Source organism: Haemaphysalis longicornis, unplaced genomic scaffold (assembly GCF_048455015.1).
Source record: "Haemaphysalis longicornis isolate Haplotype H1 unplaced genomic scaffold, Haemaphysalis longicornis Haplotype H1 scaffold_2, whole genome shotgun sequence".
NCBI lineage: Eukaryota > Metazoa > Arthropoda > Arachnida > Ixodida > Ixodidae > Haemaphysalis > Haemaphysalis longicornis.
The window spans coordinates 70,536,419-70,549,325 of NW_027526295.1; the positions used below are offsets into that span (position 1 = coordinate 70,536,419).

Sequence of the window (12,907 nt, forward strand, 5' to 3'; positions counted from 1 at the left end):
ATTGGTCGGTCCGCACCACGTGATGTTTGTTTACATATGGGCACAGCCATTTTGTTTTTGGGCGCCTCTCCTCTCTCTCTCTCTCGGCTGCGCGGGCGCTAGAGCGGCCGGTCGCACTCTGCTCGTCACAACCGGCGGCGGTTTCGTTCGGAGAGATGGCAACACTGCAAGCGAGAAACAAAATGGCCCCCAGACGCCTCCGGGTGCGCGAAGTCGCGGTACTCTTAAGCGTAGCTTACTTAGTGACGCTAGAACAACCCAGTCTGCCTCGTGGTGCGTCGCTTACGTTGCGCGTAGACAGGAACTGCGTACACTTGGTTACAACTGGAGGACAGCAACGGATGTGCCTGCAACGTTTATCACCGCTCCCTGATGCACCTCTACAACGCACGAAGCTACGCGGAACCGGAGCTCAGTTTTCTTACAACAATTCATAAAATATTCAAGAACAAAAGGTGCACTTAGAAGTTACAATGTAATGGAATGCAGGTGATCAAATGTAAGAATACCAATGTTTAAATTACATGCGCGGAGGTTGTCCTCAAAACAACAGTGACAACACAAAAAGCTTGTAGCAAGTTCTGTAAAAAATTTCAAATATTCTAGAAAATTTTGTGATTATCGCGTATTTTAATATTTTCCAAATATTTTAACGAATATTTTAGATAGGCAAAACAATGTGAACTTACTACTGTGATGCCTCATCCAACGCCGCCGCGGCGTTTCTTTACTGCCACCCGCTGTCAACGTTTCATGATCCGCGCTCCTATCGTCACTGAATATATTTCATGAATTTCGATTTCCTGTCAGTATCAGCACGAACGTCGTGCAAAGCACAGTAACACAGAAAGAGCAGTGGTGTAATTGGACTAACCGGTGTTTTTGCATGGGGCATTTGACCCTAAAATGTCGACTGCGCGTTATGGTGTCTACAGAAACTCCTTGTTTCTCTTGCATTCTAGTGTGTCCATACGGTTTGCGCTCGAAACCGAAACTATGTCCATATAACGTGGTTATAAATTTTTCCGCCCCGCGGTCTCTCTCGCGCGACAGCGCGAGTGTTAAAAATTACCATTGGGGAAAATAAGCACGCCTTGAGTGCGAATACCGCAAATCATCCAAGTTTGCACCAAGGGGTCGTCACCAATAGGTCCACTGGTTAACCATCTTACGAGATACCGTAGATGCGCCATACATTTCATCTTGTTTGTTGTTTATGTCACTGAAGGCTTGGGGTGGTTTACCGCATCGCTCTCACTGTTTTAGATGCAACTGCATCTCATTCACTCGCCTTGTCCATGCAGCGTCGGCGTCGTTGTCATCCGCCCCTCCCCCATTCTCCTCGCCGCGGGAGCTGCGCTCTCCGCCGCTCACCCCCTCTCTTCTCCGATAGCGAACACTCTCTCGCGAGGGGCATTGGATTGGATTCGATTGGATTGGCTTGGCTTGGCTTGGCTTGGATTGGATTTGGATTGGATTGGATTAAAGTGGATTGTGTTGGATTGTGTTGCGTCGTAGCCGCGCAACGTTGCGTCATAGCCGCGGCAGGGGGTTCATGGCACGTTTCACGCGATGGGAGAATCAACCTAACGGAAACAACGGAACCCCGTATGCGTCGCATCTACACACGGGTTCCCTTGAGCGGAGGTGGGAGAATTTTTCATTGTGGTCGACCTTGTAGACAGTATTGTGCTCTACCTTACTTCGGCCTCAACCTGTAGGCTATCCGTGACTCATCCAAGGAATCGACGCGCCCTTCTCGTGCACGCAGGCTGGGCGCCCCCGGGGCCTGAGCGCTACCGACCCGGACCGAGCCGAGCGGGCCGGTCCTATGCGTGTCGGCCCTAGGACCAGGCCGTCGTCGTCGTCGCGGAGCTGTGGTCGCTGCCCGTGCCCGGCTCGTGGGCCCCCTCGGGACGCGAGGCACGGCGTCGCTGCCCCGCCGCCACTGACGCCCACCCTCAGGCTACGCCGCGCCACTGACGACGGCGAGGCGGCGCTGCTCAAGCCGACGCGGTGGCAGCGCTACGACGGCGCCGAAGGGTGAGTAGTGACGAAGAAACGCGCTCGAGAACCGCCAGCCATGGTATGTCACTGTGTTCGTGGCGATTAGCAGTTGATCTTGATCTAACAAGCTATGTCTACGCGTGGAGGTCCGTGTATTTTTGGTGCGTATTAATCAAGGAACGAAGGGCCTCTCAAAAACTGCGACTCTTCGCTACAGCGATCCTTAAGAGAATAGGTAGTCATTGATAGATGAGCCCTTTTGTGCGGAGCTATTTCCACCAGCATTACCTGAAAATAGTCTTCGAAGAACTCGTTTTCACAGCGCAAAAATAACGGGACAAAGGGGAAGAAAAACACTCGACGAGCGCTTTTCTACTGTTTTTCCTCCCCTTTGTCTTGTTATTTTTGTGTTGTGAACATGAATCTGTACCAACTAGCCCGGTTTTCTACGCTATTTCAGTTCACTTCGAACAGCCATGCTCGGAGCGCTCGCGTCAAGAGTGGCAAGAAACACTGCCTCATTGATTGAAACCACCGATTGAAGCTGCATTTGAAGCGGGTTTTTAGCCTTCTGACCTCTTTACGTCCTATTAGTGTTGCGCTGATTTTCAAGCGAAGCTCGTATTGGCTGACTCGCGTCACCGTCACTGTTGCTGTTGGTGCCGTATACGCCAAAACCCTCCTCGTCCGCAGCTGGAGGCCCCGTGTTCCCAAGGCCGGCACTGCACTTAGTGCGTGCATTAACAGCGGAGCTGTTTAAGTTTGAGCTTGACTCGGTGGCGTTAGTAAAAAAGAATACCAACAGCAAAAAAATGAGTAGTGGCTTAGCTCTGCTATTCCAGGATCTACGTAGCGTGAGCTAAGGTTCAGCAATCCAGTCCAATCCAGTCCAATCCAGTCCAGTCCAGTCTAATCCAGTCCAGTGCAGTCCTGTCCAGTCACTGCTCCTCGCGCATGCTCAGCACGGCTCTTCACAAGCCACGCGAAACGGCTATCAAGCGGCTCCGGCGCAGCGTCATACTTGACTACTGCGCAATTGAGGCGCACACCTGGGCACGCGCACGCGCCAGTGCGTCTGCTGCGGCAATGACGCAACACAATCCAACACAATCTACGTTAATCCAATCTAATACAAATCTAATCCAATCCAATCCAATCCAATTCCCCTTGCGCTTGCGCAGAACGGCCCTTCACGGCACACGCGAAACTGCGTAACCTCGGCCAGTGTAGCTACGCTACAAAAAAAAGAAACCCATGCCGCCTGTAAAGGGTGCACGACCGCAGATAGGGAATTGTAACAGTGAAGACAGCTACCGCGCCTGCTTGAGTGTGAGCACAAGGAGCATATGCACATATGCACCCCTTACTCTACCATTTTAAAGTGATGGTCTTTCTTGGGCTTCTAAACCCCCAAATAATGAACGCAGCTTACACTATGTGCACGGCTAGAAATAGAGCGGAGCAAGGGGTCGACCCAGCTCCTTCGCTCCTAGGATCCGCTGTCAGTATAGGGGACCGACCGCAACTGTCTTGTAAAAGCCGGCTAAATGTGGCCTCCCCCCTCAACGCTGAGCCTATAGCCTACTAAAAAAATCACAAAATCTAAGAAAACTTATTAAAGCCGCACAAAAGCAACAAAGCTAACAGAACCGGAAGAAGCTATAGGTTGACCCCCAGCTCTGCTGTATCTCCAGCCTTGTACCACCACTGGAAGCTGCGCCAATTTTGTTTGACAGAAAAAAATGGCAACAAATTGGATAAAGTAAACATAAACAAGCTAGCAGCCTCCCTCGTCAGCTGTGACGGAGCTAAATGGCGGATGAAATAAAAAACCACGCGTAAAAAACGACCTAATTAATTAAAAGTACGCTCGGAAAAGTAAAACACCCGCCGTCAGGCCGCCGCCAAGTGCTTCACGACGAAGATCGCACGTGGCGCCACGCGAACGAGCACACACACAGGCAAACATGTCAATCACTCGACCGCGACCCGCCACACGTAGAAATAGGGTTGGCTTGATACTGGTCGAGGGTTTGGTTGCGGTTGACCAAAGATTGGGTGTTTGCTTTTGCATGAAATTCACAAGGGATTGGTTAACGGTTTCACAGGGTTGAACAAGCTGCGATCGCATCCATGTTCCCACTAGAGGAGGGTTGGATTGGAGGATAGCTGGTTAGGGTTTGAGGATAGCTGTCCACTACCCCTTACGTACTTCCTCCAAATCCCTCTGCACTTGTGTACCGCGTGATGGCTTACCATATCTGCCACCTTTTGTAAAAGATTCACTCTTATGTACGACCACTTGTTCCAGTTGTTTTTTGAAGATGCCTTGGTGTAAGTGACGGCATAACATTTCCACAAATGAAAAAGCGTTTTGGAGATTTCAGGAAGGAAAATAAAGCGAGCTGTATTAATAAACAACGTAGGGCGAGCCTCGTGTTTCTCGATCGGAGAGAGTCCCGCTTGGCGTCAGCCGGCTGGAGCCTTCGTCAAAACTAATAACTGCCAGGCTTGCAAAATCGCCACGGTGACAAGCTAGACAGCGTGTACGTGCTTTTTCTTGACCCCCACCTGAACCGTTCCCAAATTTCCGCGCTGTCGCAGTTCGCCTTACGATGACAAAACGGAGAGAGAAATGAGGCGAACTGTCTTGTAACGTCCGAGTCCTTCCGTTCTTGCGCATTTCTTCGGTGTCTTTCATTTAAGCGGTTGTATCCATACCATACGGGATTCCATCACGCTCTCCTACTCGAATGCGCGAGCAACTAGGAGCATTTACTGGGCTATTTCCGGGCGCGGTTGTCGTGTCTGTCAAGCATCACAAGGGACGCTGAGGTATGCTCTGCGACGTTCGTTGTCTGAGCAAGATGGTTGTAATCCCAACTCCAAATGAGAGTCAGAAGTGCTGCATCAATGAGACGCAAAACATTTGGTTGAGTCACTTAAGACTGCTTACCTGTAGGAATGCGAAAGCCGATCTACGGAGCTACAGCACCACGACGTTCCTGTGCTGAGCCATTCCCGCCACTGTAATCACGTGACTTTTTGTATCAACTCGTTGACGCTGAACACGACAACGGTTCCTTCTCTTGTTTGCTTCTCGCGTTTGGTGAGATATATAAGGCGTTCGCCTTAATACATAAAAGCTTGAGTTACAAGTCAATGCCCTTAACCTTACGGCAAAAGTGACAAAAACGAGCTATTAAAGACCACTGGAACGGAACGTTCAGCTACTTGGATTGGATTCTTTTCTGATGGAGGCTATAAGCAAAAACGCCTGTGTGTACAAGATTTCGGCGCACGTTAAAGATTTCCAGGTGGTCAAAATTAATCCGGAGCCCTCCACTACGGCACGCCTCATCGCCTTCGTTGCATTGGCGCGTCAAACCCCACAATCAATCAATTACTTGGACCGGATTCATATATAAAGGGCAGAGATACGATACAGAAGACGAAGACAACACGAGCCCCTTCTATCATTTGCTTTATGAAAAAACACACACACACCTTCATACCTGATCCTTTGTTGACAACAAATGCACGAAGCACATGCAAACAGCTTTGCTTTGCCTCCAAAAACTTAAATTTCATTGGCCTGTAGGATTGCCGACGGCCGGGCGACGCACTTTCTAATATATGCCTATTGTGTTGGCTTCCAGTACAAGTTGGCACATCTCATCCTTGTGCGCATATTATGCTGTCGCACTCCCAAAAGCTGGCTGGCACCCTTTGCACGCTTTACAGTGAACTGCGAGATTCGACTTCGGCGTTCCTTTCGTGGACTTCTCACGCTCGCGCAGTCTCACATCCAAGCAGCGACCGATGTAGTTCGACCGATGTAGTGCTTCCCGCATGCCAACGTAAAGTTAGCGCAACACCTTTTTTTGCATTCTACATACAGACCCCGGCGCTTGACAACGCATTCGTCAGAATCTCTGCACTCGCCACCTATCCTCTGGGCTACGCTTCCGCAGATCCTCCCAAGCTTGTCCCGAGCCGTAAACACAACGTCGATGCCTTACGTGCATAACGTTTCGCATCGCCCGAAAAAGATTGCTGTGGGCTATGGCGTCGACGACGAAGCAGGGCTGAGCTTAGGCATTGGACTTCGGTGGTCTGGGGCTGAATATTGGCTTTGGACTTTGGTTGAGTTTCAGTGGATTTTGGCTTTGGAGTTTGGCAGTTTGGATTTTGGACTTTGGCTTAGATTCAGGTTGAATTGGAAAAAGGTTCCTGTTTTAACCACCTTTCTCTTAAGAAAGGGGCTTTCATTTTTTCCTACGCTCCTCGGGTTAGTTCGCAGATTTTGTGGTGACGTGCTCCAGTCGGGGAAGCTGGATTCTGTCGCAATCGCAGGATACTTCTACATTTTATTTTGGCACAACTAGCGGCACAGATGTCACTCAGAGGTTCTCAACTGTCGCCAACACACTTTTCAATAGAAGGCGAAACCTTAGTACAAACAGGGTTCCTCAACGCTCCCATTAGATCCGGGACTGTGCTGCGGGAAGAAGGGAACAACGTTTAGTGTGTGCGAGCAAAGTGGTATGGCTGACTTAACCTCAAGCTCCCTGGGTGTAGGCGTAAGCGTAATTTCCTTCGCCCGCCGTCGTCGTCAACGTGATCGTAGGCAACACCAGAAAGTGTCCCGTGGCGAAACGGTGTGGCAGCGTACGGTCGATCTCCAAACGTACGGTATTTTCGCGCGTGTAACCCGCCCGTGCATGTATCCCGCACCCCACTTTCCATCAACGAATAAAGACATATACATCCCCGAGGATTGCCCGCATATTTTACACCCAAAAGGATGGAGCAAAGCTACTACTCAAGCAATACTGCACATTTATTTACGCAACGGAACTTACCTAGCTGACTACGTAACTAGATGACTTGCCGCATACATTTTTTCAGTTGGTGTATTGTTGAGCTGTGCGTGCAAAATAGGCGCTGTCAATGGGATAAAGATGGCATAGCCGCTATTACTACGTTATGATCACGGCCCAACGAGCATTGCGGTGAAGCAGCACGAAAGAAAATACCTTCCATATAATACACACCTCTACTTCACCACTGAAATTTCGTGAATTTTTGGTGCGGGTTATACGCACGAAAATACTGTAGTTTTCCTTTCCTGGAAACGACTACGCTGACAATGGAGCACGGGACTTCTATATATGGGGAGCAGCGGCAGAAAAAAAAATGGGTCCTTTCCTTCAGGGGCCCAGGTGCGCGCTATGCACCATATCGCGATATCGATGGAAGCACGAACCGGCTGCCAGCTCAGAGTCTAGGAAGACGGGGATGCTCGCCGTCGAACATTAGGGCGAAAATTTAGAGACGTGTGCGCATTTTCACAAATATTTGGTTGCACCATTTCACCTATAAGCCCGATTGAGCTCCCGTTGCCACCGAAATGGGTATGCCCATTTTCTGCTATGTTACGCAATACTGGTCACTCCACCCAGCGATTCTGGTGCGGTCTGAGCAACCCTCAGTCTTACGATGTGCCGGTTCTGGCCCACTTGTTCTCGATAATTGACGCGCAATCGGCATCAGTAGACCTGATTGTGTTGACGGTGTGTGGTGTTGATTGTGTTGACTCGATGAAGTAACGAACCAGGAAATTTCTGGGGAAAGGTGAACTCGGCTAGCACGCGATAGACGTCGCTGGAAATCAGGCGGAGACAGGACTGACCAATCCTGCCAACCGGCCCTCCTCCGCAACAAGCGTGGTTACTATATAGGGTGCCTCACAACAGTTACTACCAACAGGACCATCGCGAGGACCGCGGTTCTTGTGATCGTGAATGCTAGGCGATGGGTTCGCATCCCAGCCCTGTCTACGGGACTAGGATCGGACTCGTTGTCGGTGGGATCTTGCGGGCCGCAGTTGGCCTTGCCCGCGGAAGGGGCGAACAGGTCATGGCCATGCTTCCGCCTGATAGCCAGGCGCTGTCTGCACCGGGAGAGTCTCTGTTGGCTGTGCGGTGAGCAGTTTCTAAGCTCGCCAGCTGGTTGGAGAGGAGGCTGCTCACCGCACCAGTGGTGACATCATGGCTAACAGTTGACTGCCCGCGACAGGCAGCGCTGGTCTGGCGTCAGACCGGGCTTTCGGGGGCACGGAAGGATGGGAAGCAATTCCCCGCAGGACCCACTTTTTGCTTTGTCCTGCAGCGATACCTCAATTCCAGCCATCAGAAGGAGTCATTTTATGAATGGCATGATCATTTTTTCAAGCGGCTCCACTCGCACCAAATGCCGACTTGTTTCGTGTTCTTTTATCCTAGGCTCCGGATAAATTGCCCGAACGTGCAAAAATCAAGAAGACCCTCCCCCACAGCACCATTCGTCTTGATACACCCTCCTACTGACACGTAACTGCGGATTTGCAGAAGCATTGAACACTATTGATTGATTGATTGATTGATTGATTGATTGATTGATTGATTGATTTAATTCGCTGGCGCAACGCAGGCGATGAGGCGCGCCGGAGTGGAAGGCTCCAGATTAATTTTGACCACCTGGGGATCTTTCACGTGCGTCGAAATCTCGTACACACGGTCGTTTTTGCTTTTCGGCTTCATCAGAAAAGGGCCGCCGTGATAAACACTGTTCAGGTTTATGAAACAAAGGCGCTGTAAAGGGCGGCGACACAGCCTTTTCCGTGTAATGTATCCGCACGCCTTTTCCGCATAATGTATCAAAACCAATTCTTTCCATCGTACGGTTTAGAGTTCTGTTACATGACTGTTATATATTGTCACGGGACCAGTGGACAATGCCCCATGGTGGCATAGCTCGGTATCGAAGACGACGTAGAAGAGGGCGCGTGCAGACTCAGCGGACTCGGCCATGGCCGCTTGTAAATACTGTAAATAGATCGTTCCACCACATTACATTGTTCGTCTCATCTATGTCCTGCCGCCGCGTAACATTTTGGTGGAGCGTGCGGGGTACAGTCCCATCCCGGCCTCGAGCTTCACCTCGCCTCGACTCATGAAGCGGTCTCACCCTGGCTCTTGGAAAGCGTCGGCCCGCCCCAGCCCCGGTGAGCCATGGAAGCGACCATTCCCCAGCCCCGTGTCCTCTGCCCATGCCCCGCCGAGACCAGACGAACTGACCAGCCACGACCAGACGTAGAGCCGACGACGTTCCCCCCCCCCCCCCCAGTTCTCCGGCGCTTCTCCGAGGGCTTTGGATGCTGCCTCGTGGGGTCGGCGGTGATCACAGCTGTTCCGGGGCCGGTGCTTATCACGACAGTCACCATCATATGCGGCGGCCAGGACTTCACTATATATACTCATCTCATCTCGTCCTCACCGCAGCTATCGACGTCAAAACTTTCCGGCTGTGCGTCGACATCATCGAACTCGCACTGGTTGCTACCGACGGATTCTCCGCGACGGGAAAAGCCTTGCCCCGAAGAAAAATTGAGTTACTGGTGCAACAGCTTGTGGACCAAGAGCTGCCTGTAGCTACCCGGTTGAGAGGCCCCAATAACAAAGCTGAGTGTCGTACAGGCACATCCAACCACACAGCCCCCGTCTTCTGCAATTGCGCTCAACCTATATAACCACGTGCACTACTGCGGCTGGCACTCGAGCACTGCTAAGACAAGGTCGAGCTGCCGACTCGGACCCTCGCAGGTGAAAGGAATCAACGGCACCGCCTTCGAGTCGTATCCCTACGGCCTCGACCGGGACGGTCGTCTTTGCCCGGGGGGGGGGGGGGGGTAGTGTCACGGGACCAGTGGACAATGCCCCATGGTGGCATAGCTCGGTATCGAAGACGACGTAGAAGAGGGCGCGTGCAGACTCAGCGGACTCGGCCATGGCCGCTTGTAAATACTGTAAATAGATCGTTCCACCACATTACATTGTTCGTCTCATCTATGTCCTGCCGACGCGTAACAATATGTTCCTGAGGAAAACTCTTTCATTTTAAACAGCCGTACCAGGACAGAAAGAAACCTTTCTGCCTGCATTAGTTACGTCACCACACTCAGAGCAGCCATTATGCATCCAGTTTTAGCAGCGTGGAGATGAAACATTCCTGAGTAACGTGTGGAATCCGATAGACGAACTTTGTTCGATGTTCGAAGCATGTTACACGTGAGTGGTGGTCATCTTGTTCCTCGCTACCATTGAAAAGGCAATAGTGGCACAGTCCCGCTCCACAGCAGACATAATTGCGTCCCCGCACCCCTCGGTAGGTGGAACTCGGAGACAATAGGTGGAACATGCGACCCAGATCATAGCAACTGCCGATGCCACCCACGCTGAGGGAAACCTAGCTCTCTTTCACAGGTATACCGTAACGCTTCCAGCTTTAAACAGACTGAAATTCGCATTCCCATACGCCTTTAATCGTATGCGTGCTTGCTTGCTTAGAGGCAGCTAAAACTCCCGATGCTCCCCGTGTGCCTAGAACGCCTGGCGTTCCACAGTACGCGCTTTAATCCGTCAGTAGTGAAAGAAATCGGGCAGTGGCTCTATACGTAGTTGGCGGAAAAATAAGGCATTCAAAACCGTGAGGCGGCAGTGGATAGCCGACCAAGTTGGGTCAAACGGCAAGAGTACGAAACAATTCGATGACTCGGTGCGGAAGGAAAGCATCTTAGGCGTTGAAGTGCAGACAATGCTTTCGCGTTCAGAGCCCTCAAGGGTGGCTTAAGTGTAATCTGACCACTTGCGATGTAGTCGGTTACTCCAATGTGGATGTGGACATGTTTTGTTGGAAACATTTGGCTTGCGATGCCGCGCCAATCCGGCCAGACCGACCAACCATCAGCATAGTTGCATTGATTTGACGTCATCGAAGAATGCGTATTCGGTTGCAAGAAAGCCGACCAGTGTGTATCGCAGCGACAACGACGCCATTGCCACCATCGCAACTAAGTGACCACAAGCTTACATCTAAAGCTGCAGGTCTTCCACATTCTGTGGACCGAGTGGCCTTGAATTTCTTTTCTCGCCGTCAGGTTGGTAAGCCGTCGTTTCGACGGCGTTAATTGGCCATATTCTGCTGTCTCATACCACAAAGATTAAAGCGGTAGGAATTCAACTCTCACTGTTCTTGGTTCCTCGTTAAATATTTGATTGATGTTTCAACGCTCCATACAAATACAAGCAGGGTGCAGTGTTCCCGCCGTAGATAATAATAACCATTTATATACGCACATTTATAGGCTACGTCTAACAGTGCTGTATAGAAGAATAGCAGTAAAACTGCTCCCATCTTTGTTTGCTGGGTGATGCGCGCGGGTTTAAGGTTCGTGTTTCAGCGCGCTTGATTTAGCAAAAAAAAAAAAAAAGAGAGAGAGAGTTCATAAAAATTTCCCCGCATTTCCCCGAGGTTCGGAAGAATGTGAAAGTGCGAATGCATGAGTTGAATTTGCGCGGTTCGGTAATGTTCGCGAAAGAGAGATCACACACACACGCACAACTACAAAGAAAGAACGATGCATTTATTCACAGACACCTATTTGTGTTGTCGTTGTTCTTGATTGCTAGAGCGGATCTCAGCTTTGAAATTTCGTGTCAGTACTCCTTTAAGCGGGTGCATTAGCCCTTCTCACGCCCGATTCCTGGCCAATCCCCCACGTGGGTATGTGCCATGCACAGACACCTATTTGTGTTGTCGTTGTACTTGATTGCTAGAGCGGATCTCAGCTTTGAAATTTCGTGTCAGTACTCCTTTAAGCGGGTGCATTAGCCCTTCTCACGCTCGATTCCTGGCCAATCCCCCACGTGGGTATGTGCCATGTCAGCGGCCAGGCAGCGCGCGCCCATCTCCCCCCGTTGCCAAGGAAGACGAGGAGATTCCTGGCCAATCCCCCACGTGGGTATGTGCCATGTCAGCGGCCAGGCAGCGCGCGCCCATCTCCCCCCGTTGCCAAGGAAGACGAGGAGCGCACGCACCCGCAGCTGTTGCTATGTGGACGGACGGCGGTCACCGGAATTCAGGGTCGCTTATAAAGTGCATTCGCACTTAAAATTTCACCCTGTAACCAGCATCTGCTGGCACCATCTATGGTCCAGCAGGTCTCAAGATTCCTAATGCACATCAGCCCATGAGGCCTGTTGGGCTGACAGAGGCTCGAGTTAGCACGCGAGCTCAGAATGGGGAGGCTAGTCTTGCGTTGCATGAAGACGACGAAAAGCAGGGTGCGAGGTAATCGTGCATCGTATACTTCATTTTACTCGCATTCTGCATGCTTATTTTAACACGTTTCCTCTCCGTCCGCGCTTTCAGCGCCACCAATCACGCCTCAAACAGGGCCTATCTTAGGGAAGTGGCGGTAATAATGAGTGTGTAACTAGCGAAGTAAACCACGCTGCGGGGCGTCCATCAAGTCGTGCGTGACGTTTAGATCAAGGGCGAGCGTAACCTTACCAACGCAGAGGTTGGAAATCTTAGCCCTGGGCTCGGCTGTGCGACCCACGGGGCCCTGCACCTATTTCGCTCGCGCGTTTATTTCCGGTATGAACATCGATCACGCCGTATCGCATCTGTTCTCACCATTGTTTTTTTTTTTCCAGCGGCTTAAACTTCCCTGCCTTTGAGCTGTCTGCGCGCCAAGCCATCGACTCATGACGTCAGAGGCGAGCGCGTCGGGTCGGTATATGCAAAGCCCTACACGCCAGTACGCTCGAGAGTACAGGAAGAATGACAAATGCCCGCCGTGTAGGGCAAGCTAATGGGAGGTTCCAGGGTCACGGAGGGCATTGACCTTTTCTCCGCTCCTGCAGTTGCTATGGGGTTCGCTTAAAACGCGCGGTGCGCCAAGCGTCGTCATCGCCTAATTGTCCGTATCGTTTAGTTGTCTTTCTTTTATTCTGAAAAACGCCCAAGGCACTTCACTCGCCACTTCGGAACTGTGACAGGACCCCTAACTTTC

The 12,907-nt window shown here is 51.1% G+C and overlaps 1 protein-coding gene across 3 annotated transcripts in view; it reads left to right on the forward strand.

The window, feature by feature from the left end:
- The window catches only part of LOC144168984 (monocarboxylate transporter 14-like), a 195,763-nt gene that overhangs the window by 105,496 nt on the left and 77,360 nt on the right, over positions 1 to 12,907 (forward strand). For all 3 annotated transcript variants that reach the window (XM_077697984.1, XM_077697987.1, XM_077697985.1), the window contains exon 2: positions 1,772 to 2,043. The gene's annotated coding sequence lies outside the window, so the exon portion shown is untranslated. The remainder of the gene's footprint in view (positions 1 to 1,771; positions 2,044 to 12,907) is intronic.